We start from the raw sequence: 9,215 nt of genomic DNA, 5'->3' as shown, positions 1-9,215 counted from the left end.
CTGACCTCAAATGATCCACCTGCCTCAGTCTTCCAAAGTGTTAGGACTACAGACATGAGATTTCTAACACAGGATAGCAAATTTAGATAGGTGTTTTAGGAAATCTGAAATACTCTTTAGTCTAAGATTATCTGGTAATAACTGACAGCTATGAAAAATCCTTAAAAATCATATTTTTGAGTGAAATAAAGTGCCAATTATCTTCAACTGCTCATTATTTAAGTCCTTAAGTGACTACATTTGAGAAAGTTTCTTTTCTTTTCTTGTTAACTCTCCCTGGAAATTAGCTTCCAGCATCACAGCTAAATCCATTTTCCTAAATGTATCTTTTTTTCTGCCACTTCTGTCAAAATAATCAATGTCATCTGACTTCAAATGAATATTTATAAATATGTGTATGTATACACACACACACACACACACACACACACACACACACTCACACATAGATTTTTAAAGTCTCTATAAAGAAATGTATGGATGCTTTCTCCAGTTCCAGTTCCCTTGTAATTGCATGCCAAATTCCCTCTCTCAAATGCCTTTCAGAATATTAGCCATCAAAAATGCAATATTGGTTGTCTCAATTATGTAAAAAGCTTATCTGATTCTAAGGGTCACTGAAGTTTTCAGTCCTCTACTGAAAATAAAGGATATAGCTAGTGTAAATGATTCAGTTGCATTACTCACTTTCAAATAACAATTAAATTGAGTGTAGGAGGGAGGCTATCTTACTTACGACTATTTCCTCTAGTGAATAATAAAATACATCAGCTTTTTATCATATAAAGGGGCAATTGACTTAGTGACAAATAGACACACTGGAAAAGAGCTATTCAGAAGTCAGGCATATAAATCTCATTAATATTAAAAAAAAAGGATGAAGTATTTCCTTTATAGATATTTACTAGACAGGATTAGATATCATAGATATGTAGACTTAAAATGGCCAGCATTAAAAATGCAATTGACAAGAAAAGTTGGTTATTTTCTGTGGGCTAAAGAATTTAACATAATAGCTGTAAATATGAGTAATAACATATGTCAAGACAAATCAGATTTTAAGGAATCTCATACAATTTTGAAACACATTAATAACATATTTATAAAAATATAACTCAAAGTTATACATTATTATTTGACATTGCTTCTATATGATTTTCACCTAGCAAATTAGCCTAATGTATCTCTTATGTACTTTGAAGGGCACTTCTGGAATGTCTAAAATTTAGTTCAATGTCAAAAAGACTTAATTTAGAATTTAAAATTTGATTTTGGGAAGTTTGTCAAAAATAAACTTTCAGAACAATTAAATAGGATCACAGATTATTATGAAATAGTTGTTCATTTAACAAAAGCACTAATAAAGGCAACATGAGGCATAGAAAATTTGTTTCTCTCTCTCCTCTTATTTTTTTGCAGTTAACTCAAATGATTTAAAAGAGAAAACCAAATTATAGCCTTGTATATCAGTGCACTTCTTAAGGCTTCATTTTAAAACACATATAATAATTTTATTTTGTCTTAGTTTAACCATACAAGGTCCTCTTTTATTATCTTTTCTTTTTCAAATTTTCTGTATCCATTTATTTTTTATAAGACCATTTTCCCTGTTTATTTAAGTCAATCTTTAAATATTCTCTAAACTAGATAAATAACTTTTTTTTTCTATGAAACACATATTTTATTTTTTTAAATAAATTTTTTAACCAGGTACATATTTTGCTTTTTTCATGTATCTTCTATACAAAATTTACAAAATTGATTATCTGATTTTTAGTAGTTGTAATTAGATTAATTAAATTTGAATTTCAATCTTCAGCAATTTTGAACCCTTTGTTCTCTAATTTTGCAGTTTCTGAAAATATGTGTAAAAATTACAATTTTTGCATTTATTAACAGACCCAAATATGTTTAGCATTTTTATTCCATATAAACACAAGATGCTGAAGTATATAAACTTAAACTTATGCTTAATAATTATTTCAGTATTTTAATTTACTTAGAAATGACTCAGACATTTTGTGATTATTAATTTAATGTAACATGATTTAAAATGATTAAAAATATTTTTGAAACTATGGCAAGTTCATTTATAAATGTTTATCTCACACCTGATTTACTTATTCTAAATAATTACATTTTAATTGCTCATGGAAATGAAAGCTAATCATTTAAATTATTTTTGAAAATGCAAAATCACCTGACCCTGCATCAAACAACCTTGTTCTAGCCAATGCCTCTCACACACTGGACAAAGGACAGGGCCATACGAGCCTTGGTTCTGTCCTGTGGTTTCTGTCCCTGGTTCTGTGGATACACATGTCTCCAGTCTTAGCCACCTGTACAGATCCCAGAATCCAGAGGCTTAAACTAAAGAATTTGGCTCACAGCAAGATGCATGCAAAGCTTTAGGGGAAGCCAGTGTTTTACTCCATTCCTATGGCTTACCAATAAATTAGGCAAATATTAGAAATTTATCAGAAACTAATGATAATGTGTTAATGTTTACTTTTATGACTACTGCATTTATAGTTTTATGATCTTAAAGCATCTAGAAGAGACAGCATAATTAGGTCTGACTAGCAAACCCAGGCAAAAAACATGCTGACAATTCTAGGGGCATTTCTATGTTTATTCTGCCATTAATCTAAAACCAGCTTTATTTACCAAAGATTATCTCAGATCACATTAACTAAAAGATACTTGAGTTAGCTTCTATTTTCTTTTATCTCAAAGGAAAGGCTTAGCGCATATTTCCTGTTATCACAGATCAATTTTATTAAGATTGTGAACTAAATTTTAGTTCTCAATGTTTCTCAAGCTCATTTGGGAGACAATATATTCATATCTGCTAAAATGAGATTTGTTACATTTTAAAAATAATTTTGTCTTGAGACTTTTCTCAAGTGACCATAAACTCTATCCCTGGCTTCATAGGCTTATCAAAATAGCTACTCTCTAGGAGAACCTTGATAGGGGGATAGCGGGCAGGAAGAATTAGGTTCAGATATATCAGTTAGATGAGACAGAAAAGGATTCAAAAATGGATGCCCAGACAACATAAAATAATGAGAATTCACGACTGTATTTTACAAAAAGATATACAGATGAACTTAGAAGAAAATTCAGAAACCTGTTTAAAATAAACAGTTGAATGTCAGAAAGTAATATATTAGATGCCAATATAGTTAGACATGTGGCTTTTTAATTTTGCTCCTATTTCTTAACTGGATTATTGAATTCAGGGCAGAGCGCATTAACAAATAGGACCTATGTATAATTTGATTTACTTCTGAGGCCTATTCATGTAAAATTTAGCATAGCTGTAGGGCACAGCACCTAGGTCTCCAGAAATCAAGCATCTTATTTATATGTTGATTCCCAGGTCTCCCAGAGCCCTAGCAAAAGCCCAAGTGAGAAACATCATAGACTGGGCTGCACTACCCTCCCCTGGTTTACCTCAATGTAAAGATAAACCCCTGAGGCTGGCAGATAATTCAATTCCCACTAGCCAGCTCTTTGTCTAGCTCATCATCCATGGGATCCCCATTCCTCAGTTCTGAGTGCTCCAGCAGTCTCCAAGTGCCAAAACCATGCCGAATTTCACAGTGTATCTTTGTCTCTGAGTGCCTATTGACCAAATTAGCCAATGATTTTTTTTCTTGTACTAAATTGCCATTTACTGCCAATTTTTGTTTGGCTCAGTCAGAAATGTAAGGCTTTTCTTTTCTAAACATACAAAGAACGAGGAAGACAGAAAGGTTGCCTCCTGTAAACAACCATTCATTGCAACTGCTATCAGTTACCTTTAAAACTGTACCTCTTGCCAGTGACTTGTTAGATACTACATATCCAAAGGTCAAGAGTTCTCTTACAGTATAAAGTAGTTCCTGGTACCCCACAGAGCCGAAGAGCTCAGGACTTTCAATATAAAAGTGAGATGAGTTGTAGACCTGAGAGGAACCTGTTCATGTCTCCTGGGACTTCTTAAGGAAGACAGAAGACCCCCCAAAATGAGATCTGTGACATTTTTCTCTGTGTTCCTTAAGGGGTCTCAGGTTGCCAGAAGTCTCCCCAAATTGCTTTTATTGATATCCAAAACTCTAACGTTTTGTTTAATTAATTTTTTAGCCATTGACCCACAGATGGAATGGGATGACAAAGGTGGCAAAATGAAGGGACGGAAGCAAATAGAATGAGTCTGAGAGGAATGAGTTTGGGGAGTTTCCTAAGAAAGTTATAGTTAGTAGGGGTTCTAGAAAGAGGAGTTCAGTTGCATGAGAAGTTCCTGTGTGGAGAGGTAAAATCTATCAGAGGGAATAGAAAGGCCTTAAAATATATATGTATATCTATATAATCAGTTTTTAGTTAAGCCAACTTCTGACCATAGAGTCCTTTAAAAAAATCATTTCAAATTTATTATCAGATTTTAGCTGGAACCAACAGCAAATATTCCTGGATTCTTTTAATTTTATTTATTATTTTCCATTAAACCAAAGATATCTGAGTCACTTTTATTTTCAGTGACTCATAACCCAAACCAATAAACCTTTGGTGACTTAACAAAGGATATACTAGGCATCTCCAAAAAGGTGCAAAGAAGCAGCCCTCACAAGATCCAGATCTACCACCAAAGACAACTAAAAGAAAAAAGAGACTTAGTTATCTTTTTGAGAGCTGACAACAATAGATATGCCAGCTGCAAATTAGGTCCAACCACATTTCTCCCTAGGCATACTCTTTTTATGGGAACCCCTAAACTTTTGGTTGACTGTCTGCACACAGAAACCAGGTAACCTGCATGTCCCCAACAGGCAACAACCCGACCCATGTTCTTATGACACAAAACAAGACTAATAGGAACACAGTAGCTGTCCATGGGAGGGGAGAGGATCAATAGCAAGTGAGTGACCCAAAACCAAATTTTCACAAGAGTCACGGTTCCAACAAATAATTTTCTCCTTCTAATCTGAATTTGGAAATGAACAGAGAAAGATAAATTATTACCTTCCATTCTCCACTGGGCACAACAGACAGAAATCTAGGTAAAAGTTCCTACCTTTCTTTGGTAGCTTTTTGCCTATGGTTCCAGGACCTCATCTGTGAGTTCTACAGTGTGTCAGATGTCTCAGCTACTCCATCATTGTCACTATTATTATGGGGAAAGACAGGAGGTGGTCCCCTTTTTCCCTATAATGAGGGTTATGGCCAACACCCTCATAACAGAGAGAAGTTAACAAAAAAGAAAGCATAACATTTATTTGATCATAGTTTTACATAGCACAGGAGCCTTCAGAATAAAGATCCAAAGATGTGATCCATTTTTATGTTCATAAAAATGGAAAATAATCCATTTTTATGCCTATCCTCAATGAACTATAGATAGCCATGTAGGAATGTGATTGAACAAAAAGGATGTGATCTAATATGATCAGCCTGAGTGGGAAAACTCAGCCAGGCCTGTCGGTTTATATACTTTTTGGACTCTGTGCATGATTCCTTCCTTTCAGGTCTGGGTAGGCTGTGTTTGGAATGAGGATTTTTAATTTCTCTATGGCCAGGAGTTACAAAGAAAGTCAGGGGCAAGTTTAGAATAAAGTATTTTTAGGCTTTATGGCTGGTTTTGGGGAAAAAGGGTTCTAGTTTCTATGATCTCCCTGGGGAAACAGAGATTCTAGTCACTATGGCTTAGATGAGGGAGAATGAGGTATGTGGAAAGAGGGCAGGAGAAGGTCAGGGAGAGGCTTTGGCTCTGAGGCTACTTCTTGCGTCTTCACTTTGGGGTTTCATTTTCTGAGTCCCAACAGTGCTATGGTGTTACAGGCAAAATCATGAATTACATCAAATTTTGTAGAGCTTTTGTTTTTCCTAAGTTTCTGCTGCTGTCGGTTTAAATTTCAACCTGTGTAAACCAAAATAATGTTACTTTTAGGGCACTCTTTTTTTCTTCACCCACAGCCATTTTCTCTTAATTACCATAAATCCCGTATCATAAGAAGTTTGTTTTCTTTTTTTTTCTTTTTTTCTTTTTTATTTTTTTTTATTGCATTTTAGGTTTTGGGGTACATGTGAAGAACATGTAAGATTGTTGCATAGGTACACACATGGCAGTGTGGTTTGCTGCCTTCCTTCCCCCCACCTGTATCTGTCATTTCTCCCCATGCTATCTCTTCCCACCTCCCCACCCCCCGTCCCTCCCCCATTTTCCCCCAACAGACCCCAGTGTGTAGTGCTCCCCTCCCTGTGTCCATGTGTTCTCATTGTTCAACACCCGCCTATGAGTGAGAACATGCGGTTTGTTTTCTTACACATTTTCTAGTCCTTTTCAGTCAACTCAAATTTTTTCGTGTCTTCCCATCTCCAGTTTCTTTATCGTCTACCTGCAAACCTACCTTGTCTCTAAAACAGTCACTACTTGAAATCAAACATCACATCTTTCCTGTGATACAAAATCTTCAATTGAATGTATCACAATATCTCTTGCTAGTAATGTTTGCATATCAGTAATATTTACTTTCAAATTCCCAGGATTAAGCTCACAAATGAAAATGTCAGAAAACCAAAATATATTGAAAGTCCCTTCTTTTCCCTAAAACTACTCTTAAAGTTTTTAACGGAGTGCATTGGTTCTCCAAAATATCTTTCTTGGATTCTGATTAAACCACTTTCTTACTAGTTACTTAACAAAGTAGTTTAGACATCTTTCCCACCACTGTTGGCACTAGCTTTCTTTTCTAAAGCTTAATTTCACATACATTTTATAATCAAGTATTCTTGGAAAGTTTAAAATGTGATTAAAACCTACTTTAATTCTGTAGTTATTATTGTTCCTATTATTATTATTTTTAAACCCCAGTGCACAATATTTGGGTAATACTGTTCATTCTTTAGCAAACTGTCCTTAGTTTAGTCCAAGCACAGACTCTTTTATACTTTCCCTTGCATACTTTATTGTCAATCCTCTTGACTTCACCTGCCTCACACCACTCACTCCAATGTGTTTAATACAGATTTGTGAGAATGAATGAATTTATATAATGCATGTAGAATTATTTGGGGATTTTAAACTTATATCAATGCCAGTGACTTATGAGTATAAGATAGTATATCATTTTACAAATTGAAATGTATCTAGTTTACCAGTCAATTTGAACATCTGTTAACATATAGTACTAATTATTTATATTTATCCTTTTCAAGATTTTTTAATACTTTTGTCTATTTCCCTGTTTTTAATTTAAGGTATTTTAATTGAGGTCTTGATGCTGCTCTTTGCACATGATAGATATTAATTTCTTAGTTATCTTAGAAATTTTATATAATTCTATCAACTGTATGATAATTTTGCTTAAATTTATTTTTGTTGAACAAAAGTCCTTAATTCTGATGTACATAGGCCATTATTTTCCTACCTTATAGTCTGTGTCTTTTATCCTTAGATCACAAGAATTCTTTGCTATATCTTCCTTTTATTAGTTTCAAGTATAAATATTTTGTATTTAGGTATTTAATCCATCAAGATCTCTGTATATAAAATAAAATGAGGAATCAACACATTTTTCTCCATATAGTAAAGTAGCTTCTCAAACATCATATAATATTTTATGCTTGTCTATTGATCTATATGGTGATATCTAATTTTGAGTGAATAATTGTCTTCCATTATGACAGTTTTCTACCTTTGTACTTTTGCCATACTTTTAAAATAAAATGACCTTGTAACATACCTTGGTTGTAGTAATGCAATTACTCACTTTTTTAAAGTTGTTTTAGCTCTTTTTGTACTTTTTTATTTTATTTACATACATATGGAAGTTTTTAAAAGTTTTAACAAAACAAAAAACTCATGAGAATTCATAAATAAGGTGAATCGACAGTTTTTGATATTAATTAAGCCCTCTACCAATATAGTATATCTCTGGTTTCATGACATTTTTTATCATCTTTAATGAAATGTTAACATTTTCATTATAATGAATATAGAAGTAGAAATGCTGATAAGCACATATATGTGGTTCTCAGAGGTTATGAGGTTTCTTGACTGATTCATTATATTTTCTCAATGAATTGCAAAACAAAGTTATCAGCTAAGAGTAAGGATGAGAATAGGTATTGGATGTTGAAAGAAAAATCAATGGAACTGGGAATAATTTTATCCTGTTAAGTGGGGGAACCGTCTTTTATTTTTATATATTTTGTTTTATGGATTAAAACTATTATCAAACATCAAAGATATGTTATGTGAATAAGAATTTTAGTTCTTCATGAGTAATCCTGGATGGTAGATCATAAGCTATCAATATTCTGTAAGTTACAAGAAGGCATAGATTATTTACTTTTATGCAAAAAAGAACATTCTCTGTTAGGGCAGAAAAAATCACAAAGGCTTTCTTTGAAATAGTAATATTGTAAGTGTTCAAAAAGTGCCTCTTGCTTGTTGGAATATATGAGATATGCCAGAGTGGCTATTTATGCATAGATTAAGGGAATAAAGGTATATACAGATCCTAATCAATGTAGAAGTACAATTCTATAATCTAATAATGAAGTATATTCTTTCAGAAATAGAAATTAAAATTTTTGACTACCTTTGTTGAATATATATTTTCTGTTTTTTGCCCAGAACTAATGATTTCAGTGGATAGAGCCAGATTTTTACATGATCAAGTAGAATCACTTAAAACACCTCATCAGTGAGCATTAATTTCTCAAGTAAATGTTTCAACACAAATGAAAGGACAGAAAGTCAGTGAAAAGGAAATCTGTTTAAATTAATCTTTATGTTTTGGGGAAAAAATCATTACCATGCCCTAATTTCTCTTAATTTCTCCAGTAAAACTACAATGGACAGGCATTGGTTACTTTACTAGTTGAGTCTATCAAAATGTAGAAATGTATGGATTGGAGATTTCTGTGGAAATCTAGTGATTTAGAACAAGGTCAATAAAGGTATGGCTTTTTGGCAAATCCAGCCTGTCAACCCTTTTTGTAAATAAAATTTTATTGGAACATATCTATGCTCATTGTCTACATATTGTTTAAGGCTGTTTTGACAATACAACAACAGAATTGAGTAGATACAACAAAAATTGTATGTCCTATAGTCCTATAGAGCCTTAAATATTTACTATCTGTCTCTTTACAAAAAAAAAAAGATGAGGACATATGAAAACTATATATAACAGCACTAATGAAAACTATATGTAATGAACATA

At 33.0% G+C, this 9,215-nt stretch overlaps 1 protein-coding gene across 1 annotated transcript in view; it reads left to right on the top strand.

Annotated features, from left to right (window-relative positions):
• Positions 1-9,215, top strand: part of NEGR1 (neuronal growth regulator 1) — a 932,106-nt gene that overhangs the window by 560,259 nt on the left and 362,632 nt on the right. The window lies entirely within an intron of this gene.

This window comes from Saimiri boliviensis, chromosome 11, assembly GCF_048565385.1.
Source record: "Saimiri boliviensis isolate mSaiBol1 chromosome 11, mSaiBol1.pri, whole genome shotgun sequence".
Classification (NCBI taxonomy): Eukaryota; Metazoa; Chordata; class Mammalia; order Primates; family Cebidae; genus Saimiri; species Saimiri boliviensis.
This window is presented reverse-complemented; position numbering and strand designations above follow the sequence as displayed.